Source organism: Lytechinus variegatus, chromosome 1 (genome assembly GCF_018143015.1).
Source record: "Lytechinus variegatus isolate NC3 chromosome 1, Lvar_3.0, whole genome shotgun sequence".
In the NCBI taxonomy this organism is placed as follows: Eukaryota; Metazoa; Echinodermata; class Echinoidea; order Temnopleuroida; family Toxopneustidae; genus Lytechinus; species Lytechinus variegatus.
The window spans coordinates 79,917,495-79,938,839 of NC_054740.1; the positions used below are offsets into that span (position 1 = coordinate 79,917,495).

The window sequence follows — 21,345 nt, forward strand, 5'->3', positions numbered from 1 at the left end:
TAACTTTAAAGTTTGTTCGTTGCTTTCTCGCTATCTGTAATTATATCCTAAATCTCTCTCCATATTATTACCCCCCCCCTCCGTATATCTTTTTCTCACTTTTCTCTCCAATAAATTATGAAAACTATTTGTGGTCTTTTTTTCCTGTTTTCTTTTTTTTCCGCCTCAAATGTATGTTATTGTTAGGTCCTACTTTCAACAATTTGCACAAATAGTTTTCAACAATGAAAATGCATTCTTTAACTTGTAGAACCCTAATAAACATTTACATCTTTTCATTTAACTTGTTTTCATCTTGTTTTGAGTAAGTTTATTTCTTTACTAATAGCCTTGTTTTCAAGGTAAAATGTTATTTTATACCACATTGTTGCCGGATGTCATGGATCGATCGGATATCAATCAGTGAGACGACCCTCAAACTGAGAGGTATAGAACTCCTTCATCCTGATTTGATGTATCTCGGATATCCGATATGAGGTGCGGGCGGGAGGGAGGGTGATTGTAACAACGGATAACAAAAAGTAAGTCACTGACACCGATCCCATTTTGACACTATATACCAGTGGCGTTTCGAGGGTCACGGCATGGGGGGGGTGCATCGATTAATACGGTAATGATGAATAAAAATGAAGGGATGTGTTCGGATGAGATTCAACTGCGGAAGCGAACAGCTATAGGAAGCTCCCTTTCTATTATTCTTGACAAAGATCTAGCTTGTAAAAAGTAATTCAACCATAATATGTAAAAAATAATAACAATAAATGAATAGATAAAAAAAATTATAAAATATAAGGAATGATGAAAAGTGAAATTTAGTCGTTTATACAAAAATTTTGTTTAAAACTCTGAAGAGAGTACTCCATTTACCGTGTAAAATTGTGAAAATCGAATTTCAGCGCGCGAAGCGCATACCTATCATGGAAGGTTGACATATTATCAAATAATGAAGAGAAAGCTGACCTCTCAAAGTACCTACACCTACAACATGTACAAAACAATAACTTTTCTAAACGGACTGAACCTTTGAAAATATTCAATTTGACAACTTTATGCAAGATATATTTTTTATAACCGGAAGTGTTAATAATTATTGATCACGATTCATTCATCATTAATTTAGAGCGGTGGCATTTTAAGCTAAATATTTGGGGGAAGTTAGTTTTTATACAACTCTTTTCAATAAATATGTCAGCAAGTGAAGCAAGCAAGTCAAACATATTCATTCTGACATAGACATGGTATGTGGTAAAAAAAATCGATTGCATATTAAATGTAATTTTGTGGAAAAAATAATCATGCTGAAAAATTGTAACAGTGCGATGATTCTGATAAAAAATAATATACATTTTTAATAGAAAAAATGCTTGATAAAGCCAGAATAGTACACGAAAGATCTGAAGTAACTACATTGATGGAAACCAAATATTAGTAGAGATCTGTATAATCTTTGAATGTAAGAATAGATTGTTTATCTCGACAGACCAAAATACTTCAATAATTTGAAGAGACAGACGTGATATCGATAGCTAATGGCGCATAATGAAGATAACAGGAAGCCATGCGTCGATTGTTATCTGTGGGACTACATGTCTTCCTTTAGATATCCGCTCATTATACTGATTAAAAGTCAACAAAACTGTCTCGATTGCATTTCTTCACTTTCTCATCGATTTCTGGACTTTCTAACAATCAAATACATGTATTAAGATTGTTTCATAATTTTGTTCAAAATTTAACCCTGATCAATGGTTTATATCTCGACATTGTTGATCTATAAACAATATAAATTTAGTTTGTGATTTTTTACTTTGACATTAAAGTCATAGCACAATATCGAGGATATCTGTGAAGATAGAAGTTGTTAATGACTCTCTTTAAATATAATAACTTCTTTGTAATCTTTTATTGCAAATTATGATAATGAGTTTGGTTTTGTGCATCTTACATGCCCTGCTAATTATGTCAAATTGCTTTAAATATAGGCAAGTGGAACCGTGTATAATAAGGTTTGATGATGCAGTCTCCCTTGTCAGATGCATGCCTCTCCTTTGAGATCTGGTTTATTTGCACATTGTCTACTCACTGAGGAGCAATTCGATCCATTCAAAACTTTATATAGACGCCTTAAACACCCATTTACGAAATTATTTAAATTAATCATAGATGTAGAAGAACCTGATATTAGAAACAACATTATAATTCATGCAACAAATATTGGTTTCAAAAAGATAATTAATTATTAAATAGGTGGTTAAAAGGAACGAACAGAACAAAGATATGGACTGGCTTCACCGTAACGTTGTCGATCAGAAGATAAAATAAATTATTTTAAATGTGTTAGCGGTTCATTAATTGGTGGTGATAGTTTCATCTGGTCAATGGTACAGGAAGGTGAACAATAAAGTGAATGCCCGGCTACCTTGGTCAGGTATGCTAAACTAATAATATGACCATCACAGGACGAATCCAGGACCACAAGCGCGGATCCAGGATTTAAAAAAAAAGGGGGGCACATTTTGCCGAGGAAAAATATGACAAGCAGAATAAAAAGATTTTTAACTCCATATCAAGGATATTTTGTCGCAGAAAAAATTGACAAGCAAAAAAAAAAGAAAAAAAGGCCTTCACTTTCAAGGGGGGGGGCTCACTTTAACGGCATGATTACGAAATTTAATTTTGCTTCTCTCATAGCCCGTGCCCCCCCCCCCCCCCGATCCACTGCAATGGTACCAAATATGTAATGTGTCTGTCGTAATCAGATAATTTCTCTCTCCAGAGGAAAAAAATGTATGTCAGATTTTTTAAAGGTCAAGTCCACCCCAGAAAAAATGTTGATTTGAATCAATAGAGAAAAATCCAACAAGCGTAACGCTTAAATTACGTCAAAATCGGATGTAAAGTAAGAAAGTTATGACATTTCAAAGTTTCGCTTATTTTTCACAAAACAGCTATATGCACAACTCAGTGACATGTAAATGAAAGACTCGATGATGCCCCTCACTTACTATTTCTTTTGTGTTTTTTATTGTTTAATCATTTCACTTTATTTCACTTTTTACAGATTTGACAATAAGGACCAACTTGATTGAACCATAAAATGATAAAACTATGGTAATTTATAATGTTCAAATAAACTTTTTGATAAGGTGGATCTCTGAGATACATTACTATAGTAGGTCATTTCTGGATGTGAGAATAACTCCCTTGTTTCGCTTGTTGTGATATCTGCAAAGAGATTCAAACTTTCTGTGCCCCTTATTAATGAAAATTGAACCGCTCCTGGACTACCATTGCCATCAAATTCAGTTTCAGTCTATAGTAACCGTATATCTAGTTTAATCATTCCTCGGTGTTCGTTTATGAATTCATAACATTTTGAAAATTCATACCAAAATCATATCTCTCTTCATTTGTAATATATTGTATTTTTTAATGTCTTGCTTGTAGAATTATAAACTTAAGTGTCACTTGATTATTTTAATCCTAATTTACTTCTTCATGATTACTTATTAATTCAATTGTAAAATTTTACGGAGATGATTTATTTTTTGTTAATTTATTCGTTCATTAATAGTTAGTTTCATCTCCTCTTTATTCCTTTGCTCGTTTGATATCTGTATAATATTACAGCTACAATGTCTCCCATCAGTCTCACAAAATATATATTCTTTAATCTACCTAGACTTCCTTCCAATTAATCCTGAACACCCATGATACCCAGTCTAATTGTTTTAGAGCTTAATTGGGTTTTAATTCTGAGCAACAAGCGAAAAATTGCTTAACGCATCGTTGACAGACTCACTAGGATAATAGATTAAACATAGCAACCCACGCTGAAATTATGTTACATTCATGAATGTGACTGAGTCGGCTTGTAAATTGACATGCATGGAATTGAAGTGATTGTCTTGCGAAGTATTTATATATATATATATATATATATATGCAAATAAAGTATAAAATTTGTTGCAATTTACATACATTTAAAAACGTTGTTTTTACATCCAGCAATGAAACGTGTTCTTTGCAGGGGAGGGTGCCACAATATTTTAGGCGGGGGGGGGGGGCAAAAAAAGTCATATTATTTCTCAAATGAAGCATTTGTATTAAGGGGTATTACACGGCTAAGATCCTCATTCTTACGTTCTTCTTCCTGTTTTTTTCTCTTCCTCTTCCCCCTCTTCTCCTGTACGGTGGGGTGGTCGCCCCAGTCCTGCCCTACTGCCGCTCCTGATTACCGGGGAAGAATTCGACAAAAGTTTCCATTTAGTCTGCCATTAGAAATAATAATGTCAGTTTTGACTGCGAGGATAGTGCCTGTGCCGTTTGGGCATTAATGTGATGATAAAAACTTTTATACAGTTTCTTTCTTCTTAAAACTATGCTTGCGTGGTGTCCCTTGAACCAATCACATTCAATTAAACCAAGAATACCGTACATGAACTTTTTTGTTAACAAAATATCTACAATTGTGTTCCAACATCGTTATACAATTTAATTAAACTTGATTGATTATACTAGTACCCTGCATTTCCCCTATATATTTGTTATCTTCCTAAGTTATACCCGTGTTTGTTTCGTTTTACATATTTACGTACATAATGTTTGTTTATGTGTATATTTATGTTTAATATATATGAATGTATGATCACAGCAAAATAGTTAATATAACTTAATTACCATGAGATGGGCATAATACATCCAAACCCCAATCATGGCTTTTGTCTTGCTCACTTTTTTTCTTTCAATTTATCATGCTGTGTAGTCTACATGGTCTAAATTATTTTCTTTCTTCTTATGATCTAGATCCTCATGCTACTGCTTTATAGATGTACTGTTTATTATGTTTGTAATTGGAAATAAAGATTGAAAATGAAATTGATATTTCACTGTAAAAAAATATTGAGTTAAATTTTAACCAGCAAGAGGGTATTTATGTATCCAACCAATTTGGGGCAGTATGGAAGCGTATTGTCCAGTAAGGTTAAGCAAAAAGCAGCAATTACTTAAGAATGGACAAAATTTTCATTACACTGGATAAATTAAAATGCCCGAAATAAATGCCCATTGTTGGTTGGACACACAATTACCCTTACGGAGCATTTTTACCCAATATTTTTTTAGAGTGTTGTCTATTATTAATAAGTGTGTCCCTGCATGGTCAAAAATATTTCACGACATGGTTAGCAATAAATAATAATGACAATAAACATGTTTCAACTGGATGTACGTTCACTCGACCCTTTTAACAAGATTATTGCATTCTACTATTAGCATGATCAGGGGGGCGTTTCATCAATATTTTCGTCCGACAAGTTGTCAGTTCTGACAACTTTCCTGGATTCTGATTGGTTGAGAAGCACTGTTACTATAGTAAATGTCGGATAACATAGGACTTGTCGGATAAAACGTCTGACAAGTCGTTTCATGAAACGCTCCCCAGATACCCCACCTCTCTGTTTACGTGATTTACTTTGGCTTTTGTCTGTTTTGGTGGGCCATGCGGACTGCCCCCCCCCCCGTTTTTTCTTGCTTGATATTCGTAAATTGGTAATGCAATGAGAAATAAAGTAATGCTCATGTACTTTCTCAGTATTACTTCCATGCAGTCCGCATGGCCCACCAAAACAGTCAAAAGCCAAAGTAAATCACGTAAACATCCGACAAGTATTACTTCTCTTTTTATACCAACAAAATCAGGATATTCAAGTGGCTAAGTGGGGCTCTTAATTCGTGGCCAAGTTGTTGTCATAATTGTTTTAGGGCTTAAAATCGCTAATTACTATACAATGAGCACGATGAGTATGTTGGTGATTGCCTGTTGAATCTATCAAAAGATATGGCTTTAGTGTAAAACTGTATAACAAATAATCAAACATGTAAAAGCCCCTACATCCCCGCGTAGATAATAGAAGCAACGTGTGAGCGTATCGATTTTAGTGTTTAAGTATGCAAGCTTTTATTATTCTGTTAACACGCCCCAGTCTTAATGTGAGGAAAGTAAAAGCATGAAAGGATTACCGATCGATATCAGACACTTAAGGGGGTATATACTTAGAACATAGGGGCTCTCTCTGTGTTAGTTTTCCTCCGGCTTTTTAGCACGTTTAGATCCAGGATTAGAATTTATTATGGTCTAGACAAAGATCAGAGTAAGAAAGGTGAACCCGAGGCCCTCCTTGAAAAACAAAGTTTCTTTATAAAGAAACGACAGCGTAAAAAAATAGTGTCCGTATATTTACGTGGAGACGGATTTCAGTCTCTTGGATCAAACGAGTCAAATCAGTGCTTAGTAATGTATCTTAGAATTTAACTTAACAAGGGTACTCCAAATTTAAAAGTAAGGGTCTGTAATCTGAATTGTTTTAGAGTAAAGTTAAACAAATTAAAAACAAATAGAAAAATTATCAAAATGGGATGAAAAAGGCGAACTTATGGCATTTATATTTCTAGCATTGGTTATGATGTTAACTCTCCACCATTTTATTTGCATTTTGTTATCGAAATCATAGACATTAAAATAAGCTTTTTCACGAATTGAACATGTTTAATGGGACTTTGTGATATTTGCAGTGAAATGGATAATAAGAGTATTTGCTCAATTTCGTTTATTAAGATCATATACTGATAATCCATTTCCGATCTTGTAAAAATACAATTCAATATGTAATTTCTAATCAACACGAAAATGCTACACCCGCTCAAATCTCGAATTCCTTCGAACAAAAAAATATGTTATATTAACTAATACTAGTAATCAGCTTCCAACGAACATAATCTATGATGATTATATCATGTATACAAGATAGTATGAAAGATTGCTCTTGAAAAAAGGAGGTAAACATTACAAACCCGGGGACGTTAATATGCAACTCAAAACTGTATGCTCGTACGTTCGATATTTTTTAAGGCATAAGGGCACGTTTCTCTACGGGACATTTCTAGGTTACAGTAGAAATAGGAAAACTTAAAACGGGCATAAAATATTCAAGGCCAAGGAGAGGGACGTTTAGGCAAATGAAAAGGGCACACAGGGCTATGGCCTTGGTGGCCTTGAATTAATTTTAGCCAAGATAGAGGTGCAACCAAAACTTATAGGCAGATGGTAGTAGAGGGCGCAATAGGAATTGAGCTGAAATAATAGATTTCACAGTTATGCATGCATACAGGAGAGCCCATTCATTCGGTGATCGCACAGCGACGTGAGAAGACGCACCGACTATTATCCCATGAAGCCTGTATCGGGAAATTATCTATTTCATTTCTATCTTTGGAATAATAATAATTATACCAGCTGTTCTGCATATAAGGTAAGTTTAATTTTCTTCTTGATTTTGTCATCTGTCCTTTTATATGATTATCGAGAAGGTTTTCATTAATTTTCATCATACCTTTTGATGGAGTTGGCGTCGATGCATGTCTCTTTATACGGATAGTAATCACTCTTCGATTTTAGATTATAACCTTTATCAATATATCAGCAGAAAGCATTCGAAATGGCCATTAAGTTATATCCCATGAATAATTGACAAAATGGCAGTGTGTTCAGTTTAATCAATATTGATTCTATTAATCTTGTATCTTGCATTTTTATTATAAAGAACAAAGTTGTTTTCAGATCCACTTTTAACTGACTATTGATTTTATGACGTGCTGTGTGAGAGACTTATATAGATTGCAGTTCGACGCCTGTTTTTTTTTTCATTTATAGTGGTTAAAGAAATAAGTCACTAAGTATGCATCCTAAACATTTTTATACTGTGCTGCAAAATGTTTTGCAGTAAACCAGACTCTCATGAAGCACGAAATGCTTCTTTTGTTAGTTCAGTACTTTATGGTCGCTACTTATTATCGCTGATATTAACCAAAATGATTCTCACTTTCTCAAGCTTCAAAGGTTAGGTCGGTTGTCTAAATGATTGATCAGAGTTTTCAAACTCTCTTTGCCTCGGATCTGTGTCTTCCCTACTTTAGATCCATGCTCTAATCATATTTATCCAGTCAAATAAAACACAACGTCAAGTGGAAAAATAAAAAAAAAATATAAAATCTTATTTCTCATTATAGTGCTTGATTCTATGGGGGCGTCATATGGTCCTTCTGTTAAAATCGTTTTCATAACGACAAAAATGCATTTTAACTGTATCGTTCTGTGGACCACAGCTGCAAAGCTATAATTCACAAAACATATATTTATTTCCATTATCTTAAACAAAGTTTGAAGGGACAAGCCAATACTGATATAAATCAAAACAGTACATCTTGAATCGGATCCATGAGCATTGTTTTGTGGGGGGGTGCGTTCTTTAAAGAATTGGCCCAGTCAACTTGGGGCATGGATTCGATTGATGAGATTAAGCATCCATTTAACAAAAAGAATCGGAAATTTCTCTTGAGAAATTCAGAAAGTGAGCCCAGGGCTCCGAGTCTCTGTTTTCAACGTATCTTGAGGTGGTGAGGTCGGAGAGTGACAGGTACACAATTGTTCGAATTGGAATCCATACGATTGAAGATAGACTCAATTTAAGATCTGGTTCATCTTACTACCGTAGGGGGTGTGTAGGGATAGAAGTCCCAAAGCTCCGAGGCCTCGATGTCCCTCACCTTTCTAACTTTTCAGTGACGTTTAAGATTTTTTTTTGGGGGGGGGTGTTCTCCGCATAGAACATTTTATTCTTAATTGAAATGAAGTTATTTTGCTAATTACCATGCGCTTTTATTTAACTCTCATCACATTGAAATGGAGTAGGGAGTTAAATATAACTATAGGCCTATCATTATTGCATTCTCTCACCTTATTGTGCCATGCCCGGGAATTATGCCAGCAATGAGCACGCACAGTCGCTATAGGTGATAGGATAGCTAAGTTAGGAACTCTTAAATTCTATTTTCATTAATGAGCGAAAATATGGGTGGAGAACGATCATGAAATTTATTTTCCATTCTCTCTTTACCATTTTGTGACGTACATGAAATACCATAAATCAGGGAGCATAAATGGAATAGTGCATGAACATGGTGAATATTAATTGAACCATGTCAGGACTTGGTGGTATCCCTTTTTTCTTTCTTGGGGGTAGATATTGTTCGTCAAGTTCACGTCATCTTTCAAAATTTGTAAATAACGCACTCACGCAAGGGTCCCATTATAATTCACCGATCAATCTCTGTCACATCCGTGAGGGAATGGTCTTTGAATGAAATTAATACGGACTTCTACCAGCATTTTTTTTTTACAGTATACTGTCTTCAACTGATTTTTTTTTATGGAGTTAACTTTCGATCAAATATTCATATTCGCGCATTCTGATTGTTCAATCATTTTGAATAGTAGTACATTTTGTATACAGTAAACCCCCCCTTGGTTCGCCATAACATTTGTCTTCTTCATTTCGCCCTTAAAATGTATTTATTCAAATACATTTGACTGGCTGATGTTAATAGTTAAAGAGAGAAGAAATGTACAGTGCATGTATATAGGTTTAAGGCATGGGAGCTCAATGGGAGTAGGAGGATCTTGGGTAGCTTTCGCGAATAGGTGTGTGTAAGGGGGGGGGGGGCTAACTTCGTATGATTGTTGATGAACACCCCGTCCATGATTAGGTCTTGAATGCAGTGTTTCCACAATGATATTGAAGCATACGGTTCCTTTACATCTCTCACACAGTTCCTTGTTTTCGGAAAAAAATATTTTAATTATAAGTTACATTTCTGTTGTGTTTTTGTACGGGACATTCAAAATGTGTCGTACGGGACATGTCTAAATTGAAGCCAAACTTCCTTACTTTATGTCACTTTGACTTCTTCAATCATCACATTATTTGGCTGATGATAATGATAATCCTATCAAACTAAGACATTCATTAAGTTAGAAACCGCTATTATGTGAATATTTCTGTCAATATATCATAAACAAAATAATGTGTCGTACGGGACAATCGTGTGTCGTACAGGACCCTTGTGTGTCGTACGGGACACTTGTGTGTTGTACAGGCACTTGCGTGTTGTACTGGGCAGCCTGAATAAATAAACATGAATTTTTTATCAATCAGAAGGAGCATTGCCCCTAAATTCTTGCAATTTGCAAATTGCTATTTAACTCTATCTAAGCAAATTGATTTGTTCATGATTACTGTACAGTGATTTACAGAGTCCTTTTTCATTTTTTGCGATGCACTAGCATTCTAGGTACATGTAAGATGGTAATCAAGAAGAGGAAAATTAAAAATAGGCATATTATTGGTGATTATGTACGGATAAATAAGGAAAATATTTGGCCCCATCACCTGAAGCACATCTTTTAAAAAAATAATAACCATGTAAATTCCCTAATTTTGTAGAAGAAATGGAAGTAGATTGTCTGTGGATGCTTTGTGAGTTGTATGTTTTCCCTCTCTTCGAGATCTAGTATGTACAAATCCTCTTAACCAGACTAAAAAAATAGGGTAGGAACATTGGCAAGCGAAGATAAATCCTAGGATAAGTATGTGTAGGAAACATTAACAACCGGGGAAACCTTCAAAATGGCAGCAACAAAAAAGGGGGACAATGCACGATCCTTACATGTAAATACATTTTAAGGTGATATTTATCTGAAGAAAACTGAAAAAAAAAATGTCAATGAAGACAGAGGTGGAAGCGGAGCTAAGATATGTTGAAGTTGGCGTCATGACACGTTTGAATAAAAAAAAAGTTGGAGGTAAAATCTTCCGTGTCGGTAAAATTGCTAAGCACGCTATCCGGTTCACAAATAATCTAGTTCTCTATAAACAATGTATTTAATCTTAAGTGTCTTGTCTATTTTATGCCAGAAAGTCCAGAAGCTTGATTTACAGCCTAAAAATACGATACGTTATTGTAAATAGATCTACATGATCTAACAATGCCAATATTGAAAATCAATTCGAATTCAGATTTACAAGTCGATATAAATCATCGAATTGTACGCTGACTGTTATTTTATAGCAATGGGATGCAGAAAAGAAAATAGTTTTTTTTTTATGCCAACCAATTCGAGAAACAAACTACACCTAAAGTGAATAAGAAAGACCAATTGTCAGTTTATTGTTATTGACCATGAAACTTCATTTTCAAATTTGTGACAAATGTGTGAAGTAGTGGTAGTGTATCGTGAGAATAGAACACCCATCAAATGGAATATGACGTCGGAATTCATTGTCCATTGTTATTCTACGCCCTTATTTTTCATGGATAATACTTTATTTTGTTTTGAGCGTCGTTTTGATGACGATGCAATATGGAAGAAAAAAGTTTTTCTAGTTTAGATTGCTATTTTGTTTTGATCGTGGTATTATAGAGGTGAGTAAAAGTCTTGTCCAGGGAATGATATAAACAAAAATTGACAGAGTGGCCGTCGTAGTTCAGCAAAGCAACTGATAGTACAGATACAGAATCCTTCATTTGGTCCGCCTCATTATCAGCTCGCTAGTTTCGCTCGCTCTCTTATGTTCTCAATAATGTTTGTGTTCGGCGATGGCCTTGGGGATGATGTTCTCCTTCAGTGCCGTGTTGTTGTTGATTCCAATAGTAGTTCGTTCACATTTATTTATTAACCAGTAAGGACATTTATAGATATATGATAATGCTGTCATTAATGTACACAAGGTCAGATATCTTTTTACACAATGTTTACAAACAGTTGGAACCTCGAAGTATAGACGCACTACTATAAGCACATCGCTAACGGGAAACCAGTGTTTTTTTTTCAACAATTTAACGTTTTCTTGATATTTTTCTCCCCATTTAAAATGTCTGTACCACACCAAACGCTTCCTTGTGTATTTTGATTGAATCATAAACAGGATGAATACATTTTTTCCAGGGTAGTTCCTTGTGGTCTAGTTTACTCTAGTCTTTTTTTCTAAACTTCGTTTCCTCTTACCCTAAATTGACAAATGAATGATTTATGTGATTTGAAAACAAAACAATTTTCATGGTGGTTTGATTTTATTACACTAAAATTTAAAAAAAGCGTATTTAACAAAAATCCCCTTTCTGAATTTTTTGAATTATAATTCATACTTCATGTTTGATTGGTTTTAAGTAAACTATTCTCTGGTTTGTTTTGTTTGTACCGATTCAGAATCATTCATTTAAATCTTTGTTAGTTTGTTTAGTGCTTACTACTTTGTATGCTTTCTGTACACCACCACACCCGCGCTTCCGAAACACGCGTATCAATTGGAAGAACATTCAACAAACTGCATACACAGTACAAAAAAAAAATTGCACATTGTTTAAGCCTGTCACTCTAACAACAAGTTGTTAAAACTTTCTAGTAATTGTTTAAACTTTTTGAAAAAAAACTTGTTTAAAAGCTTTAACAATAGTTGTCAGGGTGATGGGCTTAAACACCGTGCTTAAAATTTTAAACAGCGTTTTTACAGTGTATCCACCACAAAAACGAAGAGAGATCTGGCGTCTCTTCACTTTAAAAACTGTGTTGTTAAAACTAACACCAATTGGTGTTAATAGAGGACCACACCCTGATGTGTTAAAATTACACCCTATAGATTGAACGTAACACCAAAGAGTGTAAATGTATCAACCAAAGGTGTTGTAATAACACCTATATGTGTAAAACTAACACCACCAATTTAACACTGGTGTAAAATAACTGGTGTGGTCCTCTATATACACCGGTTAACACCACAGTTTTTGCTGTGTTGGTGACATCAGAAGACGTCAAGTCACGTTGGTTAGTCTTATGATTTAAAATTTTTTTTATTATAGGCTATATTATCCATTATTCTCCATAATTTAAAATTTTCACTCTTATACATTTCATTTTTCAGGAGTGAAGATACGACGCATACTGTTTAAACAAAAGTAACCGGATGAAGTAATCTTTGATCAAAGATAAAAAAAAGAAGATGGGATACTTAAACCGGATATTAATCTAGGAATCGGGATATATCGCAACCAAATGAGAAGACAGATAAAAAAAATCTATATGTAATTGTGTAATACGATTTGTAGAACTGTTTTTTTTTTAATTGGTCTTATTACTGAGGTTATCATTTCCCCTGTAATCGATGCGCTGACCAAATATGATTTCAAACACTTCTGTCACCTTATAGTAACATTTACTGAAAAGTTGCTTTTCTTTTCAGTTACTTTTAAATGACAGAAGTGTTTGGAGTACAAATTTACTAGTCCTTTATTCAGTTATTACTTTTCAAACGGGATGAAAAAAAAACGGTACAGTGTCCCAGTTTATGAACCTCGCAAAAAAAAACACGTGGCTATCAAATGACGAAATTTAAACGGTCTGTCCTTGATTGGAGAGAAAGTCGACTCGACGATTCATTAACCGGGATTGAACTTTGACCTCGAACGTTGAACTTTGAACTTCCATTTAAGATTTGCAATGATATTGAGAGCTTTCATTGGATCTTACATAAGGGGTATATAACCGACTTTTGTTTTATTGTTATTTACTATTCTGCCCTTTGAAATGAACTGGCCCTACATTAATTTTTGGGGGAAAATCCACTATTTCTTCTTTCTAAATGGTTTGATTGCAGGGCTATATTAATTGACTAAATTTATTTCACTTTTTGATCTTCCCTCAAAATAGATATAATTGATAAATTAACCAAACGGGAACATGGGTGTCTCTTAATGCTATCGTGCAATGCTTCTTGGGGTAATGTGAAAATCTGACATAAATTAAAACTTAAAAAACGCGATATTCCCTTTGCTGCAGTATTTATTTCACATATTTAAAAAGGGTGGCCCAATCAGTACAAACACTGGTTTTCGTTGGGGCCCTTTAATTACAAAGTAGATACACATAATATATACAGATATAGCAAAATTATAAATACAAACTTATGTTTAAAATGTTACACGATTAAAGAAGTATAGGAAGTGCATGGTTCATTCATAGATTTTTTTTACAGAAATGTATCCCCCGCCCTACAATGGATTTGGAACTGGTCCTCAAACCATGTAAAACTATGACTTCAGGTATAACGAATCGTACCTTCTCATTCACTCTCATTATCTGATATAATGAACCTTCAACATTGTTCAGACGATGAAAATAACGATATCCTCGTATTTTCCGTCAATTTATCGTCAGACGATCAACAACTTTCATTAAATTGAAATGACTCCACACAACTTTTTTGTATACCTCAAAGGTTAAATTATAAAGCATTCACAAAGAGCTACTGTCCATTGTAACGGTGACCTAGTTATGTATTATCATTGTATACTATTCTCTCGAGGCACTGAAAAGTGGAGCGCGCGCTTATACTATAGCTAATAGACTGAAAATTGAGCCCAATTATGTATTTTCTTTGAGTCTCTAGGATATCTATAGTGGATCCCATCCTTTCCACATATATTGATAATGTTTGATAGTTTGCTCTTATCATTTGTTATGTAAACTCTTGGAAAATGTTGAAATTTATGTTGGAAATTAAACAAGCGCTAATTTTAATTTCAATATTAGCAGTAGATTACAACTTTTGTTTCGGGCGAAGGGGTGTTGCCGAAATCTCCAGATTCTTAACCATTCTGAATGGTTGGGTATAAAGTGATGGTCACATTTTTAGATTCCCATTCAAATATTAATTTTGGACATGCTGTATGTGAAATTCAGCAACAATATTGACAGGTTGCTGGAATATCACTTTTGTTTCTACAAAAGAATTACAAAATGGTAGTTTGTGAAGTTTTCGCGTAATATCAAGAGGCAATCTTTTTTATGACATACAAAAATAGGAATAGCAGCAAAGTTGTACGTTGTTGTGTTGGAAATGAATTTTTGATATATGACCGCGCACTAACTTTGACAAGATATCTCACTACTCTTGGGTAAAAAGAGAGATATAAATTGATGAAAGTCGTTAGCCCGAAGATAAAGGGACATTCTTTCTGCAGGTGAACTCTCGAATTACAATCCAACAAAAGAAATGAATACTACCCGAAAAATCGTGTGAGCTGAAGGGGTTGGAGGGAAAACAGAAAACTCGACTCTTTTGTCTGGTGTCGATCTAAAGTGGGCTTTCAACAGGGTGTATACAGAAAGGGTCAGATCAGTGATTCGTGTTTTAAGATATAAAGAACAATCAAAGACTGAAACCTTTTATTTCCGAAGAGCTCTCCAGTGTGAAGGATGGTTTTGTGTTTAGTTGGTACCAGTTTACATCCCTATCATTCATGTATACCTTGTATACGCAAAGCGCCTTGCCAAACAACGGGATTATAAAATACACCTCACATCATAAAGTACTCATTCATGTGATCACGACTGTTTGCGTAAGTACTAAAGGTGCGTACAAATTACTACATTATTTTATCCAGCGGAATTACAATACTAGTAATATTCACGCAGAACTGTTGTTTTCTGTCAAAAGATTTTTGTGTGTATACACGATTACAAGAACTAGCACTACAGGTACGTTTTCTATTAGCGGTTTTAAAACCAAATTATGTTTGTAATGTTTTATCCAAAACAGTAGCGTGAGCGATATACTCATTTATTATTGGGGGAGGGGTGCTATGGGCAACCCAAACAAAACGGAGGTTTCTACCAAGAAGAGGCGAAATATATATCTAACCAGTCTTTTCTTAAATGTCGCAATCTACAGATATCCAAAGATATTAGATCAAATACAATGCGAACAATTACGAATAGGCCCTAAATTATTTTTATGGAGCCCCATGCCTCATCCCTCAATAACGGTTATCTGTTGACCAAATGGAAGAAATGTTAATCTAAATTTACGAGGTGAAATTATTTGTTATATAAAATGACATCGTATGTCATTTCATGCATCGTGCAATTGATCTATTTGTGTCTATATTAAGCTGCCCACTTTATTCATTTATTTGTGGTTAAACACAAATCTAACTAATTGAGAATGGTGATTAATGTCTGTGGTTGATAGATTGCAGAGCATGTCAGCGCAATTTATCATTCTATTTGCAGTAATGTCACCCTTCGCTCATGAAATTCACATTTATTTGTTCAGGGCCTTTTTCATTTCCAAGGAGTTGTCATATTACCGCGTGTGAGCCATTTGGGGGTTTATTTGATGATTTCAATTCAACAACTGGAAGGTTTGGCGGAGGCGGCCCCTATACCCCTTATCCCCATGCACAAGGAAAGAACATCGTCAGTCTCTCCTCAACATGAGCTACAATTAAAATGGATTTATCGAACAATAATCATGATAATGCAGAGGAGAGAGAAAATTAAATCCTTCCATTTCAGCAACAGATAACCAGTGATTGAAATATGCAGGGTAGTGAAAAGGGTAGGCCCTTGTCTATAATTAGTTCAATAACCAACTCGTCTACTATCATTTGTTCTACCATCACTTCGTCCACTATCCACGTGGTCTAATTGCCATTTCGTCCACTCATCATTTCGTCTAATAACCAGATGGTCCAATAGTCATTTAGTCCACATGGCCTACCATTTGGTCTAATTGGACTAAGTGTTAATTGGGCGGAATGAATGAAAATAAAATTGATATTAGACCAACTGGTTATGAGACGTAACGGTCCTAGACGAAGCGATGATTGGACGAGATAGAAATAGATACCCAACAGACACTAAACATTCTGATTCGTTGCAGAGACTCGCTGGAGAGCAGAATACGCGCTTAAAAAATATATAATGCAGCCCAATACCAGTATTGTATTATAAATTCAGCAATTCGTTTACTATGATAAAGCAAGATCGAGTCGAATGTGGTGAGATTTCTTGAGTATAGATAGCTAAAGGATCATTATACTTTAACAAAGAATTGCCAGTGTACCGCACTCGTGTTTGCATTTGTAATAAGTCTTTGATAAAACCGTATTTTGTGAACACATTAATCCTCACTAATTCCCCCGCCTTTTGAACATTTCACATTGATCCATGCTGTTCTTATTGATTTGTTTCTGTTTTTTTTTCGAGACAGTCATTGATCTGTCGTGTCATTACTAAATGGCCCCATTTCATCCAAGTTGACTGGAATCATAATTTTCCGCTCCAAGTGACGTTAAAGGAGAAATATATTGATTATGAATGTGGTCTTATTATATATCAATGGAAAGGTAATGATGTGGGGATCATCAGTGGGTTATTCAAAAATACCGAAAATAATACAAAAAGGTGAAAATCGCCGATTAAAAAACGCTAAAATGCCCCTCCGAAATATGCCTCGCATCGGTCTCTGAATTGACTGGAATTTGATGACGTCACTGTCTGTACGAGAGGCGTGATTGGCTCTCCCACGTGAAGCTCCACTTGCATGCAAAACCTGTTGCGTGGGTACGTTTTCTCCACACTGTCACTGAATACTTCTATCACGAAATGAAAGAAAACCCAGAATTTTATCTAGATTTGGATTTTCAAATTGATGATTTTAAAGATGAAGAGAATGATGATGAAGTGAACAACACAGTGAGGTAGTTGGAGGTAAATAATGGGGGAACAATGCCGATGATTATGATGAAAATTCAACTTGCCTGACGATCACAAGTAAAGTCATGTACATGCCGATTCGCTACCAACTCATGCAGCTGCTGCTACAAGTGGTAGCTATACGTACACCGCGCGGGCCCAATTTAATCCATGAAAATGAATAACCACATCCAGAGAGAGTCTATCATAAGAAGGAAAATAATGATATAACTGTACTTACAAACAAGTGAATAATCCGAATTAACCTGAAAGCAAATCAACTCAACGAATAGCAGCAGACGATATGCACCGACGATAAACTTCATGTGGCTGGGATAGATTGTCACTCGTTCTGTTAGATGTAATTTGTTACTCATTAATTTGACAAAATTACGAAACTCGGGGAATTATTTATATATATAAAAATATAGTAACATCTCTTATTATTTTTTGTATTACGATAAAACCTCTTTTGAAGGAAAACGTTGAGATAAACTAAAATTACTTTTAAATCCCCCCCCCCCCAACATGCGTAGCTTGTATGTCATTGCAAGCAAACCATCGCAAACATGCACGTATTCCTTCCTTGCTGATTGAGAGCTGTGCAACACGTGCATAGATCTCAGTCTCAGCCAAGGCGAGCAAACAATACGGCATGTGTTGTTGTGATGGTTTGTTTACGATTACATAATGCTACGCATGATGGGATGATCTTTTACATCTAATTTTAATTTACCTCAAGGTTTTCCTTCAAAACAGGTTTTATCGTAATTCAAAAAATGATAAGAGATGTTAATATATTTTTATATAGAATAATAATTCCCGAGTTTCGTAATTTTGTCAAATTAATGAGATAAAAGTTACATCTAACAGAACGAGTGACAATCTATCCAGCCACATGAAGTTTATCGTCAGTGCATATGCCATATCGTCTGGTACTATTCGTTGAGTTGATTTGCCTTCAGGTTCGGATTATTCACTTGTTTGTAAGTACAGTTATATCATTTTCCTTCTTATGATAGACTGTCTGGATGTGGTTATTCATGTTCAGCATGAATTCAATTTGGCCCGCGCGGTGTAGCTAGCACTTCCAGCAGCATGAATGGGTAGCGAATCGGTATGTACATGACTTTACTTGTGATTGTGTTGCAAGTTGAATTTTCATCATCATCATCATCGGCGTAATTCCCCCTATTTACCTCCAACTACGTCACTGTGTTGTTTCACTTCATCATCATTCTCTTCATCTCAAAATCATTAATTTGAAAATCCAAATCTAGATAAAATTCTGGTTTTTCTTTCGATCATTTCGGGATCGAAGTATTCAGTGACAATGTGGAGAAAATGTACCCTTGCAACAGGTTTTGCATGCAAGTGGAGCTTCACGTGGGAGAGCCAATCACGCCTCTCGTACAGACAGTGACGTCATAAAAATATCCCCAATTTCGCGGACGTAATTCTGCGTGTTTGAAGCATTCAGAGAGAGAACTTTAAACTATCAATTAACTGAGTTTCATCAGTCTCCATGATAAATGATGTACACCATCGTGTTCTCCTTATTTTCTCCTTTATTGTGATATATGATTCTCCAGTTTTACGATTTTCAATATATTTCTACTTTAAGAACCACTTGTCACCATCACGGATCATTATGGCGCTTCTTGATAGCGATAATGGCCCAGTTTCCGAGCCGGTCCAAGGTAATAAACTTGCTAAACTGAGAATAAAATAGCTTTGAAATGGGGAAATTAGTGGCCCATGAAAAAAGTAGAAGTTGTTACCTTTCTCTTGTCTGGGTGTGATTTATTTTACTAAACTGAGCATGACATTGGTGGACAAACACTTTTTGTGAACGAAAGGACACAATCCACAGGGGGTGTATTTCTTGAAGGTTAATACACGCCATTATGGTTAAGATTACCAAATTTATGATGACCTTAACTATTTATTTCACTGTTAATTCTGGATGATCCTTCGTGGTTGATTTTTACGTGGGTGTTGGTTACATTTCAGAAGTGATTCAAATTATAATGTTTGCATAACAAATTCTAAAGTCATCCATCAACATGAATAGGCCTACTCGCCGTTTTAACCCTAAAAAGACTGGGGGGGGGCTGATTCAGCCCCCCCCTCGACATTTTTCGTGATAAATCCGCCGCGCAAAATTTTTTGACCGCGTCGCTCGCTGACTTTTTACTTTCAAGTCTCGCGCAACTTTTGAGACCAAAATTGTGACCCCCGGGTACGCGGTTCCAAAATTACGCAACATTTCGTAAGTGCATGCAGACCCCAAATTACTAAAAAACGTGAATTTGTGTACAAATCCAATGCAAATAGTGTTCTTAACCAAAATTCATAAATGTATCATTATTTTTCCTTTTACTGCTTAAAATCAATTAATTTTATCTTTTTTATGGTCAAAATAAAGTCCCCGACAATTTCCATTGAAAAAACAATAAAAAACAAAAAGTCGAAAAACAAAGAAATACATAAGAAATTTAGAAAACAATAGAATACATAAGAAAATAAAAGTGATTTTGAATTTTTTTTTAAATCAATTTGATCAGATGCCTATCTAGAGTGTGTGAAACCAAAATTAGCATTTCAGGGGCATTATTTTATTAATTAGAGCAAACTTATGATTTTACGCATAAATTAGCATGATTAATGAGACATGAGATTTTTTGCAGAATTTGATGTTATAGTTTTGTAGATAATGCCATGGGTAACGCGTGTGTCAATTTTCGTCACGATCGCGCGATCGACGGCCGAGATCATAGGGGGGGGCTGAATCAGCCCCCCCCCCAGTCTTCTTAGGCGTTGAAATAGCCCAGTCTATTTAGGGTTAACCCTATAAGTAATTCAATTTTTACGACCATATTTTAATCAATATTTTGATTAATATTGGCATTAAAGGAAACATCGCCAACTATAAAGACAGTGATAGAATCGCTGTCAAGCCCGCAATGTTATGAAGTATTACCATCGTTATTTGAAGTTATTCGTTCTCGGAGACGGTTATTGCATGGGTTGAAAGATGTGCGTTTTGCCTTTGCCATTTTTACACTCCCGCCATTTTTGCCTCTGCCATTTTTACCCAGAGCTGTCATTTTTACCTCCGCCATTCCCACCCCCCCCCCCTCCGCCATTTTCACTCTGCCAATTTTTGCCTCCGCTGTATGCCCTTTCCACATGCACCGAAACAATCGCGACGTGTTTCTAGTCGTTATTTTGAGAGATGGTGTATGTGTATTTGTGAACTCAGCATAATTTATCAAATACATTCCATGTTCTATTAAGTTCAAGGGTCAAGCTGTATCTTGAGAGATCCTTATGTAGAAAACATTTTTTTTTTCGTTCAAAATATAATCAATGCCAGACAAAAAAACCCAATCAATCGTAAAGCAACATCGCTAATAACAGCCAAAAAAGACAATATTTCCAAACGTTCATTCTCAACTTTGTCATTTCATGCAGATTTTGATAAAACTGGTTTTTAAGTCTCTCCCTTTATCATACTCATCCTTTCTTCTCATTTAAACTGATATTTCATCACCCCCCCCCTCCCCATCTTCTGAAACGAATGCAATATTGAGAGTAATATAGACGAGTAATATCCGATTTTTTTTATGTCGGTATCAGTTGTAATGGGGCATCATGAAAACCCTCTATATATTTACGTTCATATTTACGACAATTTTAAGATATGACCTTTGACTGTCCCGCAATGGTGTCATCGGGAATATTGATATTATATATATTCGCTTCCTAATAACGTGGAATTGCGAGATAAAGATGCAATCAACTTGTATGTGGTCGAATTTATTTGTTCGCAGAAACTTTAAAGGAATGGTGCGGGCTGAAAATATTTATTTCTTAATACATGGAGTAGAATTCACTGAACAAAATGCCAA

The 21,345-nt window shown here is 35.2% G+C and overlaps 1 protein-coding gene across 1 annotated transcript in view; it reads left to right on the forward strand.

Moving 5' to 3' along the window:
• The first annotated feature begins 15,109 nt into the window (after positions 1-15,109).
• Positions 15,110-21,345, forward strand: part of LOC121424494 (protein FAM167A-like) — a 42,616-nt gene continuing 36,380 nt past the window's right edge. The window contains exon 1 of the mRNA XM_041620204.1: positions 15,110-15,304. The gene's annotated coding sequence lies outside the window, so the exon portion shown is untranslated. The remainder of the gene's footprint in view (positions 15,305-21,345) is intronic.